Below are 26548 nucleotides of genomic sequence, written 5' to 3'. Positions count from 1 at the left end.
TCCCTCTCTCCTTCCCTCCCCCATCTCCCCGGCCATTCCCCTCCAAAGGGTGCGGAGGTTGGGGTACGGCCGTTGAGTCGGGACTTTTGGGCATGTGGGTTTCCGTGGGATGGAAAGAGAGGGAGAATAAATAAAGTCCCCGGGGCTCGGTTATCACCCTTATCCCCTCCTTGGACGTCCGGAGCAGAGGAGTCTTTTCTTCACACGTCCTTACGACTGCTCGCTCTCTCGGAGATTGGAAGGGGGAGGGGCCCGGGCACATAACACGGACCCCGGCACAAAACACGCCGCGCCACAAATAATGCCGCCATCCCCACCCCACCCAGCCCGCCCACCTTCCCTCCCTCCCACCCGCCCGTCCGCCCACCCACTACTCCCTTTTAACCCGTCCGAGTCCATTCGTCGGGGCGCACCAAACACATGCGCACACACGCACAAATGGACAAACGGGTACGTTTGCACTGGCCTATGATTTACTATGATGCCCTAGACTTCGCCTCTTCATCCCGTGGGCAATTATTCAGCGGTTCTGAGCCCATTCACGGCCATTCCCCGTTCATCTTTTCGCCCATTCAGACTTTGCTCATTTATTTGACTTAATTCCGACCTCCCATTCCCCTCACGCTTTCCTCATCGCGAGATGTCCGAGATGGGCTGCACCCGGGACTGTGGATAAACGAGTGAGAACTCATATTGAAAATGTAGGCCATTCAAACAGGGATGAAATCAACTCGAAAGCAACGAAAACGCATTTCACGGAGGAGTGACAGGCAGTCATTGTGAAAAAAATCACGCCACGTTCAAATTTCTGTTTTTACCGGGAAAATTTCTAAATTTTCGAAAAGCAGTAATATAATTAAGGAATAAATTATGACTCATTTAACTCAGGAAATATGTAGATATATATTTGGCAGTTTTTATCAAGATTTGCTTTGAAATTTTTATACCGGCTTCTTATTAAAAACACCACTTTAAAATTGTTATTGAATTAAATACTTTCAGTCCATACACCAAAAAGTGATCATCTGCGTCGACAAAAATGTAATTACTTAATCGCTATAGAATTCGCAAATCCAAAATACCATGGTGATATCAATTAATTTGAGCTAGATATTTCCGTAGAAGTGAAGAGACATTACTCAAAAGAAACTATATAGAAGTACGGGAAGTAAAAATGCCCTGAAAAATAAATCTCAATATGCTGAGGGTAACTTTTAACGGTGTCGCATACCTTAAGATTGGTTTTCCTTCGTTCTCCGCCACGCTTAATTAATTCGTAGCACTTTTTCAGGCTTGTATGAATTCAATATAGGTTTGGGAAAGGAAATAAGGTCGTTCAAACCTGAAATATGTACTTCGAAATTTGGGTGAAGAGGCAGGCATGTCTCCACCTATGGGGGAACGTTCGCGAGTCAAGACGTTGAGATCTTTCTAGAATCCGGGAAGCGATGAGAGACATTGGGTACTATTCGTCTGCACGTGATCCCACGTCAGTTCTTCCTTCACAAGGGTGTGTGAGTTCACCAGCAGTATACCCTTCCCCATTTCAATTTCCTCTCCCTCGCCTCCCTCCTTTTCCAATCCCCATCTCCCCACATTCCCAAACCACACTTCCTCCCTGCTTTCGCCGCGCCGACGTCCTTATCCTTCGCCTCAATCCCGAAGAGCCTGAATTTTTTTCAAAGCCTGGGTTTGACGCCGTGGAAATGGGAATATCTTTTCAGGTGGACGGAGAATATTAAACACTAGACAAAAAGGCATTGCCAAGGCAGTGCCGAAGGGTTGAAGAGAGCGTCAAAAGATTCCATTAAAACATCAGCCGAGAATTTTCAAGTTTCATTCAAGGGGTTTTTGGGTAAGAAATTTTATTCAGGCGTATTTAAGAAATACGGGAACGGAGAAGGAACGGTTTGATGGTCATATCCAACAAAGCCATACGACAGGCACGAAAAACAATCGGAAAACCATGCAACCCCTTTGACAAGTCCCGAGCGCCAATTATTAAAATATGCACATATTCAATACGAATCAATATGCGCAAAATATTTTCCTATGTCATGTTAATGTGTGATGGAGATAGCCTCATTTTTATTTATGCAGATACTTCTCACCCAATTCTTAACTTACTTCTTGTTGACAGCATTATAACACCCAAGAGGGAAAAAGAAATATGCCTTCAAACCATTATTTCAATACACCATTTTGGAACCTCTTAAACAGCATAAAAGACATTGCACTATTGAGACGTATTAAAAATCAAATTTTAGACTCACTCTGTCAATATTAATAGCAAGTAAGTTAACAAAGATGGTGGAATTGATTGATCATGAGCAGTTACATGAACAATAGGTCACAGAAATCGTAGTCCAATCTCAGGGTCATCATATCTCAGGGAGATCATATTATACTATAAAATTTGTTAGGGTTACAATTCACATTAGCGGATAACTCCGTTTAAAGTTACTGTTGCGGGATCTCTCGTAGTTTCTTTGGAATTTGTTGGGTTACTTCCTATATACAAGGACTGGCCATCAAGCAACTTACGTTTCGGCCTAAAATGGTGGTGGGCAGGGCTAGAACCACCATCTAACCATCTTGGTGGCTTAACGTCCATACACTCGGTACTAATCCTGCTGTTTTAGTGTGCAGATTGTTGTTCCTCTACTTTGCTCACTACTAATGGTTAACATACGTGTATTAGTATATATGTTTATCTCTTGGTCAAAGAATCGGGGCACTTGGTTGCGCAAACCCTCCACAGATTTCAATATGAATTACGTTTCCTCGATAGCTCAAGTGGTTAGAGCATCGGCCCGGCAAGCCGATAGATCCGGTGTTCCCCTCCCGTTCAAGGAAGTATTTTTACACTTATGATCTGTAGGAGGGAAGGAGGAGAAGTAGGAGGGAAGAACGGATTAAATAATACTTATTGAACAATATGTGTTCATGTAAATGGTAAAATATTTTAATTTTTCTTCTAGTTTATTTAACACCTACTTTCAACTCAAAATCTGAATGGTTATAGGAAAAGGAGATTAGGTTAACGTCATATCCCTTTGCATTTGTACTCCATGCATTAATGACAGTGAAATGCACTCTCAGAAAACATTGAAATGCACTTTCACAGTTGAATACCCATTTCCGCAAATATTCCTTCTATTTTTTCGTACTTTCAATTCAAGTATTATCTTAAAATAAAACGTAAATGTAACTCTTAAGAAGACTGGTAATTGATGTTACGACTAATGATCTTTTTTTAATCTTTGGTTTGGACCATATGTTTATTATCCTTGGGTGCAAAATGGAAATCGAGTAAAAATTAAGAATTTTATTAAGAATGTCGAAAATGAAAGAATGTAATATACTAAATATTCCATAGCGAGAAGTAGAACTGAGTGCTCTGTCCATGATATAGAATGAAATTCACTAAGTAATAAATATCCACTATTCGACAGCTTGGATCATCAGCTGTGTATTTATGATCAACTATGATACCTTGTGTTGATGTAGAGAATGTAATGTCAGGTTAGACAGGGATACAGGGTTCGTCCGGAAAATAAGTTTACTGAGCTCAGGAAAAAAAATTTATTACACTTTTACATATCTTAAGCTAATATTCCTCAAAATAGGACCCTTTTGAGTCGATACACTTGTTCCAGCGGCGTTCCCATTCCTGGAACGCTCCCGCGAAGGCATCATCGGGAACCTCTCGAAGACACGTCGTCACGGCCTCTTTGACGGCGTCCAAAGTCCCGTATCGCGTTCCTTTCAAACTCCTCTTTATCTTCGGGAACAGAAAGAAGCCCGGTGGTGCCAAGTCCGGGCTGTAGGGCGGGTGCGGCAGCGTTGCCACGCCGTGCTTGGCCAAGAAGTCCGACACGACAAGCGCGGTGTGAGACGTCGCATTGTCGTGATGCAGCCGCCAGATGTTTTTGTTCGCTCGCCAGATGTTTTTAATCTCGTGCACTATTGTTTTTGGCACATTACACTGCTCTGCTATCATCCGAACACTAAGACGACGATCAGAGTTCAGTACATCGCGAACTTTTCGCACATTTTCGTCGGTGAGTGTCGTTTATGGGCGTTTGGTATATATTATAATGCTAACGTCATATTTGTATTTTTATACACACACATTCCTCCATATATACATACACGCATATATATGTATGTGTATATATGTATGTATATGTATATATATATATATATATATATATATATATATATATATATATATATATATATATATATATATCAGATTAATTGATACAAGCCATTGTCCCTAATTGAAGCGTGCTAGTAGTTGAAAAATTTGTGCAATCAACCAGAATAAATCGAACGTAAAAAAAATATATAACTGGTTTCATTATCATATAATATCCGGCACATGTTTTACCAAAGCCATATTTTTTCTATAGAATATTCATTAAATAAATTAACATAAATTTGCGGAGCACTTAAAAGTTGATAACCTAGCGCACATTTATGAAATATTCCGGGGATCCATTTGGAAGATAAGTGGGATCTCAAAAAAATATCGTTTCCCAAAACTATATTCATGATCGTACACGATAAATTAGTGCCCAGCTCACGCTTTTTGTGTACCTTTTCTAGCGCCATTTTCAGGATGTTTTTTTTCCTTACAAAACACAGTGATTTAATTTTTTAGCCTGGGACACTATGAGCTCATTAGGGCAGGGCAAGAGAAAACAATACCTGTGAGGAAAAGCGACCGGATAGGCAAACGCAGAACACATCGGGCACGTTAGGTAGATTTCCAAGCAAGAGGCAATTGGACTTGCCGTCACTCAGGCCACGGGTACGGTAATTAGTTTCCATTGTAAGTGGTGAGGTTTTCCCACTGGGGATATTTATCTTCATCCTTCTGGCGTATGCTAAGCGCCTAACGCTACATCCTTCAACCTGGCGAAGGCTTCCTTGCTTCTATCCACCATCCACGCACCCCACCCTCGGCCTCCCCAAGAGCAAATCACCGTCCGCCTCGTATTCCGGCAACCGCAACTCAGTTACCTTTCCCCGTGAATACTTCTCCATTGAATGCTCGCTGTGACATTTACCTCCAGACAGCTTCTTCCATCTTTTATCCACCCCCCGAAAACCTAAGTGCGTGCCGCACACATTCATATTTTTACGCCCAGCCTTCCTATTATTATTTGATTTCGTTTGAACGCCATCCGCTCAAAAATCTTAACCCGCCGTTTCCTGTCACCCTCCGCCTTCTATTGGAATTCACGAGTGTCACAAATTTTTCCTGGCTACGCCAGACCGGTTCACACTTTCAGATTGAAACGGGAAATTTGTATCTGCATACAAATTTAACGCAAATCATCTACAAATTAGTGGTGAAGGGAATTCCTTTAAAAAAAATTCCTTCAGTCTGCATTTTCCGACACACTCCAAAAAAATCTATCCTGCGTCGTTTACCTTGATAGAAGATGCACATGCATGTCCGAATCGTATCCCTTGATTCAAATCAGCATTGAAGGGTCATCATGGCATTTAATTAGGTTTTGCAGGGATAAATGTTATTTGTCATTATTTTCTCGTTCAGCATACTCTGAAAATGTGTGAAGAACTGCTTATATACGGAATATGCTTCTATCGCTTAAGCCACACATCTTTAAGATATTCATTTTTATAAACCAATGAGGAATATTCAATGAAAGGAACATTCTCACTTGCCAACCAAGATGTCGCAGGTTTGATTTCCGCCTTCGTGGGTTTTCCTCAACCTTGTGCTCGGGGTTTCGTAATTTTCTTCAATGTAATATACAAGGGTTCGAGGCGTCCTCTTAAACTCTGAAATTTGGGGGTTTTAAAGGAACAGGATGTTGTGACAAAATACCGTACATATAATGTCACAGGCATTCGTATTCGTGCGCGACGCGCCACTGTCCACGAGGTTAAAGCCAACTTTAAACAATTATGCTGTTTACACCTTGAAAATTTTCCAAAGAAACTGCGGGAGATGCCGCAACAGTAACTTTTAACGGAGCCATCCGCTAATGTGAATTTCAATGCAAAAATTTCAGAGTGTAAAAATCATTCGCCTTGACTGGGATTCGAACCCAGATCCCTCAATATCCGGTCGAGTGCTTTAGCCAGTTAAGCTATCGAGAGAAAAACATCGACAGAGAATCATTAAATATTTGACTTTTATTTGAACCGTGGTGATTACGGTAACTTGAGGTGCCTCATTATAAGCACCCAAAGGAAGGTTATTAACAAGAGTTGCCTAGGCTAAAGTAGGTATAAGAAGATGCTCACCCTGAAAAAAAAATCATTGTGTTTCACTGTGAACAATCATAAATTTTGCTGCTAAAAGTGAATTGCCGGACTTCGTGGGGACAATAAATTGGAATAAGCAGGGAAAACATTTCATTTTAAACTGAAAGTAAAAGAAATTTGTATCCCTATAATGTGTAGCGATGAACCACGAGTAAATAGAAATTAAATTTACCATGCCCATCTACATCCGATTTTTTCAGCCTAACAGTAAGATGTACTAGTTTATTCCCGGCCATGGCGAAACTTACGACACTTGCAGAGAAATACGTCTGTAACTGGGCACTTACGCACGCATCCGGTTCGCGAGTGGGAACCCACTGACCAATTACGTGCATGCATATTCCTTCCTCCGCATTTCTTTTCACCTTGAACAGCCACTTTCATCCGCTCCTTCACTCTCTCCCGTTTCCCGTAACCCTGACTGACACTTGCATTAAAACGGGGATTCCCATGGGTATGTGGAAGCCCTGGCTCTCTCGACCCCTCCTCTGAGTCTGAGAATCGCCAAGGGCACATCTCGTCCACTCCCCCACGTGCACCTCCCACCGTCGCCTCCCAATTCCCTCTCCCTCGACTACGGACCCACCTCAACCCCCCCACACCCTCCCTTCCTTTCCTCCTCGTCGGATAACAACCTTCCAACCGTCACCGCGTATCTTTCACATTTCCATTCGATTTGAATGCTGGAAATCCCATTTCCGTGGCTTGATAACTCTTAACCCACCTTAGGACTCGGAGTTGAAAACTCTCCACAAAGTTTACGCACTCTTTGCTGCACAGAATTCGACGAGGCAACATTTTTTTATGTGAATTAACTGCGTACCGAATGTTTCTTTTTCATTCCTCATGTAGATAATTATATCAACGAGCTTTCATTGTGGTTATTTATACTTTCATTCTAATAACATCGTCTATATGGCAGGACTATTAATTTTAGCCTAATCCTAACAATTTGAAATTCTTATCATTAAAGGAAATAATTTCATCCTTGTTTAAAAACAGCATTGGGTAGGGAAATAAATAATTAATTCTTATCCTTAAAAAAAATCGCAAAGAAATTAGGTTTTTACTTAGAGATGCATATTCTCTGTGCATTATTAAAGTAAATTATGCTTTCGTCACGCAACCGTAGAATTATTCGCTTTAGACCGATTCACAGGCATATTACCCTTCCATATATAACTAAGGTCACAACGTTTCAGAAACATCCCTGTGAAATGACTAAAGTAACTTCTATTGTACACTATTTTCCTGAAAGATATATATGCATTAAAATTTTTGGAAATGAGTTATATAACATTCAATTGCCTGGAAAACGAAAAATTAAATGATTGGAAAAGAAGAATGCTGGATTATAAAATGAAAAATTCGATCTTTGTGAACTTTTTGGCTGAAAATTTTATCTGTCGACTACACCATCGATGTGAACCAGGAAACTAAGTCTACGTATGCTCGTAGAGGTACGTGTTAATAGGGGTATCTCTTTTATATTGTGATCAAAATAAGCCGCTTTGTAGAGGTTTATTCTTGGTAAATTTCAAGTCCGATATGGTAGAAAAACCCGACGGAAAGGTTCCTTTCTCCTAAAATAAACTATTGCCGAAACACTCCAGGTGGTCCATAATTAAAAATGTTGTTCGATGCATAGCGTATTGAAGTGCTCTTCACATAGCAACTAAGTAAGGATTTAGATACTAATGGAAAATTCTGGTTTTAGCATTCGAACCTAGGACCTATAGAGTAGAATATAAATACACAAGTCACCGTGATAACTCGATCCTTTCATTTATAAATATAACCAAATGGAGAAATCTATGCTGAAAGCTTTCTGCAATACATGTAACTACTAGTAAATTATTTCTTTTAAATTTCCATAGCATATCAATAAATTAAAATTCAATAGAAAATACCAACATGACGGTTATCTATTGTATTATTATTATTTTAAAAATTGATTCTACCATTTCAAAGTATGCATAGGTGTGGAAATAATTTTACATAGACATGAATTGGATAGGCTAGGTAAAGTATATTAGGCATAATAAGAATGCCTCTTGGGCAATTCAGTTTGGCTCTTAATCATTTAAATATGTAACCAAAAATGTAAAATCAACCTTAGGCATGTTCTCTTAGTATCACTGGTTTCTTCATCCAAAATTAATACCCCAAAAAAATGAAGAGTCAGGAAAGATCCAGAATAAATAAATATTACTTCAATTCTCCCTTACATCATTTTTTACTCTGGGTATTCTTTTTATGTTACTTACTTCCGACGTCCTCAAAGACCGTTTTCAGAAAAATATTTTACTCGCGGTGCATCCCTCTCTTATTCCTGCTGCACCCATTACACCTATCATTTCTATTATTGGTTTCAAGAGGCTTAACTTTTAGTTCACCCACGTAAACTGCCAGCAGCTCAAACCTTTTTTATATTATTTCTCATGTGTCCTTTCTATTATTCTAACAAAGAAAAAAAGAGCCATAACTTAACACCCACTAATCGACAAAAAAATTCACCGATTCATTTTTTCTGTAATTAAACCATTTTCAACCAATTCAACCACCGCTGACGTTTTCAACGAAATAAATCTCTCTCGGCCTACTCCAGAATATACTAATTTGGAACGAGTTGTATGCATCAATTTCAAGAGGAGGAAGATAATTTATGAGCCACTATATGTTAATGTTAAGGCGCCATAGCGCACTTAAAGAAGTTACCAAAGGAAATAACCATGAACTCTCACTCCATTCCTTAACAATGCCATAGACTGAGGCTAGCAATATGATAAGGCAAACAATAAAACCATTCTGAAGATATTCATAACGAGATATTTTATTTTTACGTCTCATAAAAATACAATTCTAAAGTGCATAAAAGGAAACAACATAAATTATAAAGAATATAAGAATAAATGAACCGAAAGAGGATTAATAAAAGAAGAAAAACAACGAAAAATTAAATGTAGAAAAGAATGAACAGATGGCTGAACGATAAACCTAAGAAAGAAACTAATATAACTAAGGTAATACTATGGTAAAATCAGTTTGTTGATTAGGAGAAATTTCAGAGGATGAAAAGTTATGCAATATGTAGGAGGTATTATAATCTTCAGTATAAAGCAAGAGAAAAAACAACCTACCAAAGGAAATAAGACCGATCATCTATTGTTAGAGGCAGAAGAGATTTAGGGGCGGAGCAAAGGATGTATAGAAAAGCTTTATGTTTGAAATATTATGCCGGCAAGTATATAAATAAAAAGGGAATGCGACGTCAACGTGGATTGCCTAGGACCACGAACAGTATTATAGCGAGATGGAAAAGGTGCTCATATAGATGAAGTCGAAAAAATTATTATGAAATGGTGATATACCCACAGAATTATTAAATGTTTAGGGAAAAATGGTGGGAAGAGATTCTTTGAACTTAAAGAACTTACATTAATTATTTATGAGAATGAAATATGGCCAGATTTTATTAGTGATATTTTAATCCAGAGCGCATGACAGTGTATTGTAGATGCAATGTGAGAAATATAGATGGTAAGCTTTGCATACAAGCAACAAATGTACTTCTAGGAATCTTCAATAGAGGTTTACAAAATAATGTAAACAACTACTTAGGCAAAGATCATTTTGGGTTTTGATAGCGGAGAGGGACTCGTGATACCATTGCAGTAATAAGAAATTTATTAGAAAGAAACATCGAATAAATTCAGGATTTCTTTTGTTCTCCGTGGATTTTGAAAAGGCATTTGACCACGCAGAATGCGAAAAATCAATAGAAACATTGCAAATTATGGAAGAAAATAGAGAAATTTGAAAGTTTCTACGTATTTTATTATTTTTAAATTTACCCCATTTCCGCATAATTAAAGATTATACATTGCATTTTATTGAACAAATTTAGATTACATAAAAATTTCTAAGCAATGCCAGGAAAGAGTAATGTACATATGATCATTTAAATTGTAAAATATATTCATTACTATCATGCGCTCCCTTTTGCATGACTACTTATCCTCCAAAGATTTCAGCATTTTTTATTATCCAAATCTTTTATGGACTGATGCAGAAACGGTCACATTTTTTATGATTTACAAACGCTATAAAATTATGATTTAAAATATTAATTAGCTACTTGTAATCATCTAGATCGGGGATGGCGTACTTATTAACGCGCAGCTACGAACAATTCCACAATGATCTCTGGGTGGGCTGGCACGCGAGTCAAATATATACTCCTATTACGTACATAAATGTTGACACCAAATCGCCATAAAGTTTACCATCCCTGTTCTGGATGATAGAAATTGTCTCTTTGCATGATAATGTAATACCTCAGAATATTTTGCCATTGGGTACAAAGTGAATTCCATTATCTAATATCTGAAACATTCTCCTCAAAGAGTATTCTCAAAACTTAAATGAAACTGTAAGTAATTAACTTCCAGTTCTTATTGACTCTTTACATTTTAACTGACTTATCGTAATGAGGAAATACGTATATTCTCTAAGAGCCTGACACAAATCTCAACAGAAAATTTTCCGAATATATTCCTGGAAAAAACCAAGGAATTAACCCTTTTGCATAGCATATGGAGGCATCCTTACTAATGAAATATACCTGCTACTTTTGCAAAGTTCACGGTTTGCAGTTCGATCATCAAAATAAAATTCTTTAACCCATTTAATATTATTTTCTCCAGTAGTACAATGTTCACAGTATCTGTCGCTTGTATACTAAAAAGACAACCAGATAATTTAAAAGAAAGAAATATTTTGCTTTAGAGATGCAGAAATCAAATATAAAGCTTCAAATCACATTATCATAAAAAGTAATGCTGGGAGAATAAGGTTGCATTGAATACTGGAAGTAGAAATAATATCAACACATTCCGCGAATATAGGCTGAACATTTCCTCAGGCATTATCTCTCTCTTTAAATAGAAACTCCCAGTGTAACGTAGCTCTATAACATACAATAATTCCTCTTTGACAATATGACTGGGGTTGTGCTAAAATACAAAACGAACGGAAAAAAATGAACCTAAAAAATAAATATTTATTAATAATAAATGAAAACAACATCATCCAAGAAACTGCTTAAAGAAAACGTTAACTCTTTTTTCCACAAACCGCTACCACGCATTAAACCAACCCGCATTTCATTATCATCGTACGAACAACGAGAGAAATTACAGTCAATGAAAATTTTGTTAAAATTCATACTGGTTCTCAGGTTATAAAAAAAATAGGGAACGTCATCGTTTGAATTCATCCCATGGCTCTGAAACAATTTATAACATTCTTCAATACGTTTCTGGTCTACCATCCACTAGAACAAGGATGCGTATCATTTTACTGAATTAATAACACCTTAGAATCGAGGAAAAGTTGTCATTTGAAAAGTGCCATTTTGCCGAGAAAAAAAGTGTTTCGTAAAAACGTAATATACTCTTATAGCTCCTGCTACCCGAGATTGAAGTTTTCATAATTATAAAACTATCAACATAATTATTAGTACCATAAATGCTGATCCAATGGGCACAATTCATTACGCCTAAACATTAACAATGATGAAGCAAGAATATCTCTGAATTTTGTTGCGGATAGTTTAAGTGAAAAACAGTTGATCCAGTCAATACTTATTTAGAATGATAATGCTATTACCCAAAATAATCGTATTTTTAAGGCACTGGATTTATGTACATAAAGCTACCAAGGTTTTTAGATTCTAAGAGAAACGGGGAGCGATAGCTCTTATCCTCGATTCCGCCATTACCGATGTTCCGATTTCCGAGTGTAAATCCAAGGGTCAAAGGGATGTTAACATAACTTATTTTACTTGGTAATTCAAATGGAAGCGGCGTTGTATTTGCTCGATTTTTTCGCTGTTTGTTCAATTCCTCTGTTTTCCGTACCTGACGAAAGAGGTGCCAAAAACGCTCACCCCCACCTCTCACTCTTCCGAAAAATGACTCATCATAGCACATGCCTTTCAATTTTCCCGTCAAATGTTTGCTCGAATTCCCCCACGTCGAACCAATCCACACTCTCACCCCCACGACGTGCATGCCGCTCCCGCCACCCATCCTAACCCTCCAACCTCATCTCGGAAGGGGCTCGCGAATGTAAAAATTAAAATCTGCAAAAGGCAAATCATCCTCCATAATAAATAAAGCCTGCAGGCTCATTCCCCACTGCCCGCTCATGCATTGCCCTGGGCGAGGTGGGGCAGAGGGAAAGGGAGGGTATGGAAGTGAGGGTGGTTGCTTGGTTGATTTGGAATGAGGAGAAGGGGTGTGTGTGGGAGGAGTTGGGTGCTCACGCCTCTATTATTCAGGTACTGATCACATTATATGTTTCCACGGCCTGGCTGGAGGCTAGGGAGGCGGGAGGGGAGATTTGTTGGGGTGAAGTGGGGGGAGAGTGAAGGGAAATGGGAGGCAAGGGTTGGCGGTAGGGAAAGAGACCGACCATCATCTCGGGAGAGGGCAACCTCCGCTCCCTCTCCCCTCGGGAACGCTCTCCAGTTCCTCCCGTAAATATCCAACCCGTCCGCAATTCACGTTCAAACGCCCAACCCTCCCTTATTCCAGGTATTCGACTGCAGGCCTCCTTGTAACGTGATAAAACAACCTATTTTTTTTCTAGGATTATGGCCGCTTAAGAAATTTCATTTTTGAAACATTTATAGCTTTCATTCCAAAATAGGATAGATCAGAGAGCAAGGAGAATATATTCTATTGTTTCAGGCTTCACTTCGTGGAAGTATTAGGAAATCTGTGGAAAAGTACGAGTCTTTCTTTTTAGTATGGATATAGCAAGGAGAATATTCGTGAAAATTTCTGCGCTGGTGGAATATTCTATGATTTTGATATTTTACAACGTAAGTTCAAAGTCATTTCTCTCTTCCTTCCCCGCAGTTATGGCTAAAGGATTATGGAATATGCATAACAATTTATCTTCAAAATGACTAAATGACTGATCCATGTATACTAATTAGTCTAAGAAAATCTTTTTAATATTAAGAACAGTTTCAATCATTTCAAATTACTCGTTTTTGCAGATAAGTAATATGTCAAAGATGACAGACGTATTAACGTGATTTCCTTATTTACGAAAAGAAATTAACATGAACAATTTAACCACTACTGCTTGATAAATCGCATCAAGCTGGATGCATAGATAAGCACATCCGCCTAGATTACAACTTTGATTTTTTTTGATAGGAAATCAAAAGAGAGCTTCTAATCGTAATTATTAGGTTCTTTTATCAATGATGGATCATTGGAAGTAAAAACGCACATTTCATAATAAATAGTTATAGCGAATTTGAATAAGGATGAAACATTGGGAATAACAACATCTCATAGAGACAATTTAAACTAAATTTAAGCTAAACTTAAAAAAAATGAGCACATCTTATATATCACTGAAGTCGACTGTGACGGGGTTGAATCGTCACCATCACAAGCCAGCACCAATTCCGGACTCATTCCTTGAAAAATGAGGCCTTGATGAGAGATGAGATGCGCTCTAATCATCGCGTTTAGAAGTTGGGAGGGATTAATATTCCCAGCGCAATGTTAAAAAATTCACATGAATTCCGATAAACACGACGAAAATGATTATTTTAAAAGAATTTGGGGAAATGGTAGGCTCTTTCCTTTCTACTCGTATTGTCATACATTATCGAAACTGCATTAAGGAAGATAAGGGGACTGCGCTGTGATTTCGTATATCTCCGACTGCGAGTAACAGGTACCTGGCAACTGCATGAGTGAGTGATCTGGCCTCCCAAATCTTCTCTCGCATCTCCACCCTCTTAATCGAGATCCCGCACGACTCCCGTCAACCCTCTGCTCCCTCCCGCATTCTATTTTATCCCACCTCCGGCTTTCGCCCTTCCTACGGCGCTCGGTGGCCTCAAATAGTACAACCACCCCACCCACTTAACCCTATCCCAACTGAGCATCCCAATTTCTATCCTCCCAATCTTCCTTCACTACCTTCTTCCTTTCTATTCCTCCTTTTCTCAGCCATTCTCTCCCACCAACGTCCCTTTCCTCCACCGTTTGCATGCTTAAATATTGATTAGCATCAGTTAGTCATTACCGGATAAAGACGAGAGTTGAGTAGAGGCATGGTTTTAACGTAGGGTCGCAATAGAGGAGGGAGGAGGGATGGGGTTTCCCCCATTGCCAGAGGCACTTTTACTGAAATGAGAGTTGTGTGGGTGTAGGTTGAGGTTGTGAATGAGAAGATTAGGGCGAGGTACCGTGATAAGGACAGGAGTCGTTGGCGGGGTGGGCGGTGGTGTAGAAGGCTATCTATCTATCTAGATCTATCCCTCTTTTCAGCCACCTTGCCCCCGTCTGGCCGCCCATCTCTGAATCTCCGAAGACCTTTTCCCACAACACACGCGTATACTTTAATATTATGGCTTACTCAATATGCTTTGTTTTCTCACCCTTGTGTTCCACCTCTGCTTCTTGATGACTGCCCTTGGGAGTAGGCCTGCAAAAAGAAACGGGATAATTGATTGCCAGAGGGAAAAAAACCAGGAAGGAAACTATCTTTTTTTAATGTTAGCTAAAATCAAAGGGAAAGGTTGTTTCAAATTGCTTGTGTAACTGTTTGCAGGACTTGCCCAGTGAATTAAAAAAAGTCAATTTAACTCGCCACTCACAGGTGCATAATGAATTTGTCTACGTAACTGCGAACCCCTTTCATCCCTTTAAATTCAATATTGATATACCCGTATATGTGTATTCTTTGTCAAACATCCATCCAAGAAAACTTTTACTCACAGTAAATAATCCTTTTGCTCTATCATTTAGTTGTTTCATAAGTATTACACCAGTAAAAAAACTCGTGTTCTTCCATGCAGAAAAATGTCCATCATTTCAAAATTAATCCAGGGATCTTATTTATTAATTTAAAAATATGATTAAATGAGAAATACAAGGCTATTTGAATTTTTTTCAAATATTCAAATATGATATTATATCAAATAATAGTTTCATCGTCATTTTTAGCTTTTAAGACTTGCCTATCATTTTAAGATTTTTCTATTGCAGCTCTCCATTGTTCTTTAAGCGGTGTTTCGCCACTCCCTGATGGTTTTTCTGTTCTGCGTCAATAGTCACGTTTTCTATATATTCGTCTCTTTGTCTACCTTTGGCAGATTTTCCCTTCTATTATTTTTATAAATAATCCGTCGTGCCTCTGTGTATGTCCGAGCCATCTGGTTCCTCTGCCACTGAGTTCTCGATCTGGTCATTTCCTCTTTTGCTCTTCTACATGCGTCCTAGTTCTTAACTTAGTCCATTTAATATTCAGCATTCTCCTGCTGTGCCGTTTCAAAGTAAATTTCAAACGTACTACGGTAGGCGAGATCATATTAGTAAAATTAGAGAGATTAGGTGTAGAACAGTTAGATTTGACATTAATATGAAGATATCATTTTTCCACGAACGATAAGGAATCAGGATAACATTTTCCAACGGCTGTAGGGATAAAAATATTGGGGGCAAAATAAGTCTGACGCGTATTCAGCCCCTCCCACACACCTAGCGGTGGCTGGCAGGGTACTAAATAATACAAAATACAAGAGCTTCTATTATTCGCTGGTCCACTTTTTCAATGCTTCAAGTCCCTGATTCATAAAGCGCCTACTCTATACGAACGTTTTGGCAAAGTGCTTTCGAGTGTGCCACCTAAATTTTTTAAACCTATTAATTGTCTTATCTTCATAAATGTCTTCTTACCCTGACTTATTCTTCGTTTGCTGCCGGTCAAACTTCTTCAGTCCTAAATTCGACAACTGGCAGATCGATGCAGAAATTCACTTTATCTGTTTTCACCATTCGAATTGCGACATCTGCCATCATATCCTCTCTTTCATGAAATATAATTTTATTTCACTTAAGGCTGATGCTCATATTTCAAGGCATAAACCTAAGAGCCGTTTTTACGTAAAATATATATTGTTTAGAATAATATTTTATCGACAGTTTTAGTTTTTTTACAAACTTGTTTTATTTTTCTACCTGAACGCTGTTCACTTCTAATCACTTTTTGTAACGCCGCGACAGCAATTTTAAACCCTCAGCATATTTATTAGTCCGCTACCTGAAATATGAAGAAGTTGAAAACGGCGGTCTTGAGTTCCTCGTTGTCTTCAAACTGTTGTCCACAAAGTCACTTTTTCAAGTGCTTCAGGAGATCACTCCATCTTCATCTTTGTGCTTGTTTGTAATAATTTTCGGTGCCCATCTTATATACAATTTGTAATATCCGACCTTTTCCTTAAAAATCGTGTAAATAGTGGTGCGTCTAACAAGAATAAATTTATCAGTCCGAGCACTCGTGGCCAATCGTTTATGAGATCGCAGTTCTTAGTCCACTCGTTGAACAAATTCATCAGTATCGATACTGAGTTTGCCACTCCACTTTTTGTCATACACATTCGTTCGGCCAGTTTTGAAATCTCAGCATCATTGTACTGCCTTGGCTTCATCATTACTCTAAGAACTATTTCCATGAACTGAAATAAACTCCCGATGAGCTCGGATATCTGACGATCCTTTTCCCACAAAAATCAAATCACAACACGTATCTAATATGCCACTTGTGAAAGCAACGATTTTCACAGAGATTGTTATCTGTATTCATGGGAAGGCAAACGACAACTGAATGAAAAAATTAAATTTTAATGGCTTCGAAATGAGATAAATGATTGGCGCTATATCCGTAGAACTTTTTTCAAGTCCGCCAAACTTTAATATTAGAAAGCGGTCATTACTTTTTAAATATACCTCGTATATTCTCGAAGTGTTTGGCCCATGCAATTCTCCTTGTCACCTTTAATTCTTAATTCTCGCACTTCCTTTATTGCCTCTTTTAGGTATACTCTGGCGAGAGGTTGCACCCCTGTTCAACTCCTTTGTTTATTTTTCCTTCTATTTCCCTTTCGTTTTCAATTTTTATAGTTTTAAACCCGATGGAATTTTGCACATGCATGGATATGTTCTAGCTTATTTCAAGCGCTTACAGTATTTTGAACAACTTGTTATCTTCGACATTTTTCGAAGCCCTTCTCCAAATCCACGAATGCCGCATAAAATGGTTTATTACATGCATCATTTTTCAAGCTGAGCGTTGCCTCTCTTCTTCTCATTTTCAATTTAGTTTTCCAGGTGACATTCATCTATTTTTCCTGCTAATGTTCGGCTAATATTTCGAATAAATATATTTAATGCGTGAGATATAGGCCCACTGCTCTATGTTCTTTGAGTATATCCGTTATTGGTTTCTTCGGTATGGTAATCATCACACATATCTATCACTACCACAGTCTTCTGGTTGTTTTTCACTGTCGTAGCTCCAAAAAGAGAATCCTTTGCTTTACACCAGGGGACCTTGCTTATTTCTTCGTTTATTTTTTCAGCTCCCAGTTCCTTGTTTTTCTTTAGGTCTTTCACGAATCTACTACTTGCTCCTCAGTATCTCATGGCTCTGTTCATACTGTCTACCACGATTCCTTCTTTGACTAAATCATCTTAAAGTAGTTTGGGGCAGCGTTTATCAACAAACCCCTTCTGTCCTATTTTGAACTTGTATTGCTAAAGTACTACAGTATTGTATATTTTAAATAACATCTCGGACGTTGCGAAATCATTTATTTTCTCCAAATTACGTCTTTACCAAATTGTGCTTTATATAAACTAAATCAGTTAATCGATTTTTGTTTCATTTAATTGAACAAGAAAAACATTATTTTTCCACATGAAAAGGTAAGAATAACTGGAAAAAATTACTATATTAGTTATTTTGATCAACGATGAACCAGAAAGGAATGAAGAGTGGCACGAGGGCAGTTAGCGCGGCCAAAATATAGGGGTCACAAATAAATGGTTGAAGAATATAAAAATTATTACCATCCGATATCCATTTTCCTCTCAGCTACATAACATTTTATCGGTGTACCTCATTTCATTAAATCTCCTTTTTGGGCGATCTGGCTGCATTGAACATATTTTTTAGAGTCACTGATCTTCAGTTTTAATCATTTTAATTTTAAATTGAGGATAAGTGTACGCTCAAAAGGTACCAACGTAGTACAAATTCTCCATGAAATGGTTAATAATTTACGTTATTTTGATTTCCTTAAAGATTTATTTACCATTTTCACCTGGGAAAGTCGGAACAAAAATCTTACTGCGTCTTAACGATTATATTTTGACCAGAAGCAGTTGCGGCAAAAATAATAAAAATTCGATATTAAAAAACGTCAATCGCGCCTCCAAGCTGATATTTTTGGCCGTGTCTCATGAAGAAAGGCATTGGAACAAAAGGGCAACAAATCCCCTTTTCATGCTCCGATTATTTAAAGAACTCCGGAGGGCGAGCCGTTACACGTCTCCGGTGTAGCGGTAATAATTCGCCGCCCCGCCTTTCCTCATCCACTCCACTTCCTTTCATTGCATTTGCGCAAATTTTTCAATTTTTTTCATGACAAAAAATAACCCGTGGGAGAAAAAATCTGGTTTTCGTAATTTTGTTCGGATATTTTAATCCCTTTCTCAATGTTTTATGACTTCCATAGAGTATTAAACCTCCGCGAGATTTCATGAAGGAGAAACAACAAAATATAATAGCAAGTTCTTGGAGGCTGCGAATGAGTTCCTAAATTTTAAAGATGGCAGCATTTAATCAATTTTATTACCGATTTGAAGAAAAACAGGCATTTTAAGACATCTTAAAATTTTTAAAATGAATGAAAAGAAATGAAAACTCTCTTACTCAATACCAGGAATGAACAAATGTTTGTTGTAAACCAAGAACTATTCGTAAATGTATCAATTTTTCATATTTCCCTCAATTTTCCATTAGTAATTACTCCTTATATTTCTTTCACAGACGTGGATTACAATATGCGTCTTTCGAAAACGCCTAGTGCATGACATATTATTCTTAATTGTACACGAATCTAAATTCACCAGACGAACATGAACTAAAAAAATAATAATCAGATACTTAAATGGGAATTTGTTGGCGGAGGAGCCTAATTAAATTCTACAGTCTAAAACAATTAACTTAGTTCTTCATTGTTTCACTCATACCATTGGAATGGATGGTGTTTCTTCGCTATAGCTATAGCCTAGAAACAAAAATGTTGTGCAAGAATATAACATAGGGAGCAGTGGTTGCAAATTCAGTGAACGACCAAAATTAAGGTCGCTCTCGAGGTAGCAACACTGCCTTACACAAAATCATCTCAACAGAGATCCAACGGACCTACCACAGGTGCTTTAAGGTGACGTAAAACAGTACAAAAATTGGATCAAAGTTCTCAATGGGAGCGTACGGAATTATCCTTCTTCCCAGGACCAAGTTTGTGGCGCAGTCGGCGACTGACATTTGTTTTGAGACCCCGCTGAATACGAGCCAGGGTCTATTTCCCCGCTCTTCTGTTAGGGTATCCGTGGCGCTGCGCCCATCCCTCCTCACGCACCCTATCTTAGTCTCCCCCAGGCCTCCTCATTCCATTCCCGGCAATTAATAATTCACCTCCCATCCACCGAACTCCTTCCATCCACCCCCAGTGACGACCCAACCGCACCCCGTTGCGTGAGCCGGCCTCACTACTCAGGAGGCAGCCGACCGCCCGGTTCCGCGTGCATCGCCCCTATTACTCAGCTCCCCACACCTCAGAGTGGAGGGCGAAATTGTGCACGGAGCGTGTGAGTGCCTTACGAAACGGAAGAAGCGTAAGTGGAGACTTGAGGTGGAAAAGTAAAATTCAGGAACGAGGGCGAAGGTAGGGTAGGCCGGAAAATGAAGGCCGTGTGTTTCGGATGACTGATCAGGAGGTACAAATTGCGCTCAGCTACGACAAATTCTGTAATTTTTATGTTTGTATTGAGATGGATGGGATGAAATTGCTGGCAAAAGACCGAAATGCCTACCACGATGGAAATATAATGACATTTTATTCACCTCAAAAAGTATTTTAATTTAAGCACTAGAGTTACTCCAAAATAAAATCACTACGAAGGCAAACAGAGGTCTCATTATTAAATTCAGAAATGCATGAATTCCATAGAGGGACTACTTTTATTATGATGAAGAATTATACAGTTATTAGGTGGCTAAAAATAAAGAAAATGTCTTGCGTGGTCTTAGAGATCCATTATAAATGACCTTTAGCCTATCCTTAAGAACCACAACTGCACCACCAAACTTATACATATCATATAATATATCCTATATATATACTACTATCGTATATATATTTATTTATACTATATATATATATATATATATATATATACACACACACACACACACACACACACACACACATATATATATATATATATATATATATATATATATATATAGATAGTAGTATAACCTTACTTAAAGTATTTATAATTTGAAAGTATCCAAATAAGATCCCGGATATGGGAACTGGGTTTCGAATAAAGTGCTATTAGGGAAATTCACTTAATTGAGAGCGTGACTTGACAGCAGAGATTGATTCTTATGGTAGTCAAGGGTTTTAAATCTACTCGGGGCCAAAACGAGACGTTTGTTTCGATATGATTCTTTTACTGCGGAGGGTAGATGAAGCTCTTAGGTTTTGGGGGATGGAACAAATAAACATTAGATCACTCATGATGGCTCGGAAAGAAGAGAAGAAATCGGTGCAAAATGGAGAGATATGGTCCAAGGAAATATTTTCTCCGCATTCCACTTATCAATCTCTAGCAGTTACACATAACTCGTTAGAAATAGCTTTCCCGGAGGAGTAAAGTTGAGCGCTAATCATTAAGTAAATAAGGATCGAAAACACTTTGATAGCATAAATCGATGCCAACGCCATAAAGTATGAGACCTATAATATTGACGAGAATCGGAGATATTTGAGTTGTCAATGTGCCCCCATCACACACACACCCCTAACCTTACCCCTCCCCACTAGTCTTACTTTTTCCAACCTTCTCCTTCGACTCACTTACTTCCTTGGTATTCCATCTCACTGTGTCGTCCCCCAACTTTCCCCTTTTACTTTTTCCGGCAAATGTCTCTCCATCGGTAAAACTCTTTTCATCGGCGAAAAATGTCCCGCCTCACCAAACTTCGGGGTCCAAGTTTCAATTTCTTTTTCTTTGCGACCGACGCGACTCTCAATTGTTGTCAACTGTCGTGCTTTCCAGTTCCATATCCAGTAAATAAAAGCTTTTCCTCAGGAAAGAATTTCCTTGATCGTTTTTTGTTTATTTTCAAGACGGACTTTTAATTCTCACTAAGACGTAACTTTTCGATTGACTGAGACGTATTTTATTTTTTACTTCGAAAAATCAATTTGTTGCATTTATTTCTTTACCGGCGGATGATTTTTTCTTATATCGGAAAAAGTTATGAGGAGCATCAAAGTGGTGATATAATAGACCTGTTATTTTGGCGAGAACATGAAATTGAAATGTCAGTAACTCCTGTTCCATAAAGGCCCAGGCCCGATTCCTACCGATCCCAAAATCGGTCTTCCAAGGCCTTTCTGAGTAAGATTCCTCTTCGAACGTAATTTACCCATATCCAACCATCAGAATATAACACTTTCCAAAATTTATAAAACTTTGTGACACCTTATTGAAAACCTCACCTTCATTTTCAACTTCATTCAACACTTTCATTGGTTGAGGGGGAAACATGAAGCGGTAAAAGTATTCCTTGTACATAAAGTCTTTAGGTTTTTCATGAAAAGTTGAATGACGCTGTAAATATTGTATACCATGCTATAATTAATACAATATTATCATGAAAGATTTCACAACACCTTGGGAAATTGATTAAGTGTTTATGGCAGACTATGTGTTTGATATGCTGATAATATTATATATTGCTGTAAAATTTTGACTAATGCAACAGTATAAGACTTTCGCTTTTTAAATCATATTTTGTCGCCCTTAAAAAATAATGCACGTTGTTTGAACACATTTATCTACCTAAATGTATTTATTTCATTTAAACTGGTCTGAATGCTGCTTGATAACTTTAACTTTTGAATATAGGTTTTTGATTACTTATTGTAAAAAAATTATAAATGTTTTCGTAGCATCATGAAATGGTACCGTGAATTTATTAATGGTATGTAGGCATGTTATTTATCTGTAACTTCAAATTAGACATTCGCTTGTTCAAGGGCTGTGGGGTGCGGAATATTTTACCACTGAGCTAAGAAACACTATAAATTTAAACCTATTTTAGCTTATGCACTATTTTAAACGTTATTCATAATATTGGTTAAAGCTATTATTGTTAATTTCACTTTCAAATTTTTAAAATTTCTATGCTTACCATAAAAATAATAATACAATACTAAATTAATTGCCATAATTTTGGTGACGTAGTTCACTTATGTCATAAATATATTGTGGCTTGCTTTTACAATACTAATAAGGTTAGCTAAGAAATAAAATCTTAGAAATAACAACTGTTCAATAAATTGTGTAATAGCATTTTAGTTTGCATTATTTATTTTACAGACATTTAATTACAATGCATAAAATGCATACTTGTTTAATATGCACATTTTTAATGAATAATATTAAATGCACCTTTGACACAAGACTCACGGATGCATCTCTACCTATGCTTAGACGGTGGAAGTAATTAATTTTAAGCATTCTTAATTCGCCCAAACCAATAATGGACCCTTTCTATGACTCTAAATTTAACTTTACTTCGCCTAAAAATCGTCAGACGAGACAATACCTTAGAAGGCTTACAGAATCTTCCTACTGGTAATACAAGTGCTTCCTAATTGTATACATGGAAAATGGTTTAAATACGTTTAAGAGGGAAGACAAACAATTTAAAATAAAGGGGGAGCCAGAGCTTAAATAACTGGTATGCGGATGTTACCACTGAGACTGCCATTTTGAGAAAAAGTCGTTTATTAACTTATCAGAAATATTGAATATATTTGGGTCCAAATGCCACGTTGGCAATATAAAGATTGCAAATGAGGCGTGCTTCTATGCGGTGGATTCCGCAAACGGGTAAATATCTTGAGAAATTCAATTTAACGTGTTTTTCATTCTTTTTATGATACAGCTCTATCCTCTTGTGACATTTTCCTGTTCCCTTCAATATTTAAAGGGAGGTAAAATCAACATACTTCAACTTGCAACTGCTACTGTAGATGCAATGCAACTAGAATTAAGTCAGTAAAACTTCTACCCACGCACACACACGCACATAATATATTTTACGCATTAAGTTTACAATTTACTAGAACATAAAGTACCGTAAAAAGGGTTAAATAAGTAACTGAAAAAAACTGAGACGATAAACTAATACGGCGAGAGAGGGGTGGTGGAAGACACTGAGATATAGATATATGGCCTTATGTAGAGGAAGTATGAAATGGGTGCACTGTATAGGGATGTAAAAGTACTATTAGAACATAAGGAGGGAAATCTCGTTCTCGGTTATTATGATATGTCAGGAAGAATAATTACTGACCCGAGATAGATTCAAGAACAAATGAAAGATTACATGGACAATTTATTTATTTAATTATATAATGAATTGAATGGGGAAGGGTTGAGACTAAATAGTCCTTTCTCCCATCTAACCCATAGAAAAAGATAAAAATAATAGAAAACAAAACAAAGATTGAGGGTTCTAAGAAAAAGGAAGACTAAGACTATCGTTGAAACTGGACGTAGAAAACTCGAGAGCAGGTGGAACGGTTATTTTTTCTTGTAAGTAATTTGTCTAATATGATCAAAGGAATAAGATCATTTAGGGTAGTGCTAGACCAAAGGAGCTATTACATTTGTGGGAAGAGTCTTTCAACATTGGGAGAAAGTCAATGACAGGAAGGCAGGGACATAGTGGCAACAGAGTACAATTGTCATGAAAATATCAGTGGAAATATTTATCAGAAGAGTGATTTTGTTCGGAAACTTGGTCACTAAAAAAAGATAATATGCGTTTTAATGCAACAATTTCAGAGCGTAAAAATCATGTTGCGGCATCTCCCGCAGTTTCTTTGGAATAATATGCGTGTAATGCAAACTTTTAATGTTTGGTTGTGGATAAAGATGGAAAAAGTAGAATGTACGAATACGAAAGTAAAGTTCAAAGCATGGATAAGGAAGACGAGGGCTGCTGGGAAAAAAATCAATGGAAACAGGAAATGTGGACATATAATATAAATGCGTTACTTAAGTGTTAAAAAAGTAGTTTAATTGCGTAAGGTAACATACCTTTCACACTAAATGAAACCTTTCTCCGCTGCCAAAACACGGTTGATTTTCCACGGAAAAGGCTTGAGAATTCCAAATTTTTTACTAAAAAGATCTGGATGTATTAAAAACGTGGAAATAATATTGTTTTGCCTTATTCATTATATGCTATTACTATTCTTTTGTAGATAATAAAAAATAACAAAAATAATTTTTAATTAACCGAAAAATATACACTTTTCTCCGTTTTATTAGCTCTATGCATTTGCATCCTGATCAACCATATTGATCACAAGATCAACTGCCAATCTGTCACTGTATCCACTATCCCCTTCCAACAGAATTTTAATAAAGAGCCAATATGGGGCTCACTGGTATCCAGGAAGAACCAGGCCACTGGAAATCTTAATGATCCAAAGTAGTGGTAACAATAATTTGAAAGAATCCATCCTATTTTAATAGTTAGAACTAATATTTTAATTTAGTTGTTATCAACTAACAAAGAAAGAAATTTGATGAGGTATATAGTTAATCATTATCTGTTCTATTTGGTTTATATACTTTCAGTATTTTGGGAAGCCTTTAAGGAAAATATCTAGAAGCCACTTACTTAACTATTTATTCATATTCTACATTCATGCAATTCCAATATACTTGTTTCAGAATTTTATTTTGTCTTCGTTAAGCCTTTTTCTTCTTGCTTGCTTCTGATCTTTTTAAAAGAAGGCAACTCACCCAAGTTCAAACAAAAACAAATTTTGCCAGATGTAATACTCAAACCGGCAATCAATACGTCACAAGATTCGATTATCTACCACTCTAATTCCGGCAGGGATTTGAATGATTCTGACGAATAATAAAGGATTTCTTAGGATCTGTCTTTCTCTATGCTAGTGGTAGCTCACTTTTACTGACGCCGTGCACGGTACGCCAACCGCACAACATTGTGTGTCACGTGTGGTCTATTTTTCAGGGAACGTTCAGGTTAATATTTTGGGAAATTAGCTAAGTTGTGCTTAATCGATTTTATAAGGTAAATAAAAATCTGTCTTAATCACAAAAATGTGCCAAAAATTGTAAACTCAAATTATATTTCATACATACGCGATAGCGAAACCTTGACTCTATTATATATATATATATATATATATATATATATATATATATATATATATATATATATATATATATATATATATATATATATATATATATATATATATATATATATATATATATATATATATATATATATATATTTAAGGATGATGGATTTTGTGTTTTGTTAGGAGTAATAAAATATTTGTTTGGTAGTTGTGTCCATCCAAAAACCTACCTTAACCGGTAGATTACCTTAAAAAAAAAAAATATATATATATATATATATATATATGTGTGTGTGTAGATATATATTCATATATATATATATAAATATATATATATATAATATATATATATGCATAAATATATATATATATACACATATATGTGTATATATATGTGTATATATATATATATTTATGCATATATATATTATATATATATATATATATATATATATATATATATATATATATATATATATATATATATATATATATATATATATATATACATATATATATACATATATATATATATATACATATATATATATATATATATATATATATATATATATATATATATATATATATATATATATATATATCAATAGTTTTGAGGAAAACTCATTTTTTCGGAACTCAGAACAAACCTGTTTTTCAACGTTTAACTTTAGAACAATCTTTGTTAATTGCAAGCATAGGGTATCAACAATCTAAACGTTTAGACTTATTTGTTTTTTAAAGTCCTCTTGAGTTTAATTGCGTCTGACAACATCGTCATATTTTCTCTTTCCGATTCATTTTCTACTGTGCCCAATGTTACTTCTTAAACCTTTCAAAATCTTTTCTTTTTATCAAATAGCT

The 26548-nt window shown here is 36.8% G+C and overlaps 1 protein-coding gene across 2 annotated transcripts in view; it reads right to left on the bottom strand.

Moving 5' to 3' along the window:
- Nucleotides 1-26548, bottom strand: part of LOC139687950 (leucine-rich repeat neuronal protein 1-like) — a 778766-nt gene that overhangs the window by 135265 nt on the left and 616953 nt on the right. For both annotated transcript variants that reach the window (XM_071585318.1, XM_071585319.1), the window contains one exon: nt 14783-14829. The gene's annotated coding sequence lies outside the window, so the exon portion shown is untranslated. The remainder of the gene's footprint in view (nt 1-14782; nt 14830-26548) is intronic.

The sequence above is a fragment of the Hetaerina americana genome, unplaced genomic scaffold (assembly GCF_022747635.1).
Source record: "Hetaerina americana unplaced genomic scaffold, ioHetAmer1.1.p SCAF_2, whole genome shotgun sequence".
Lineage (NCBI taxonomy): Eukaryota > Metazoa > Arthropoda > Insecta > Odonata > Calopterygidae > Hetaerina > Hetaerina americana.
This window is presented reverse-complemented; position numbering and strand designations above follow the sequence as displayed.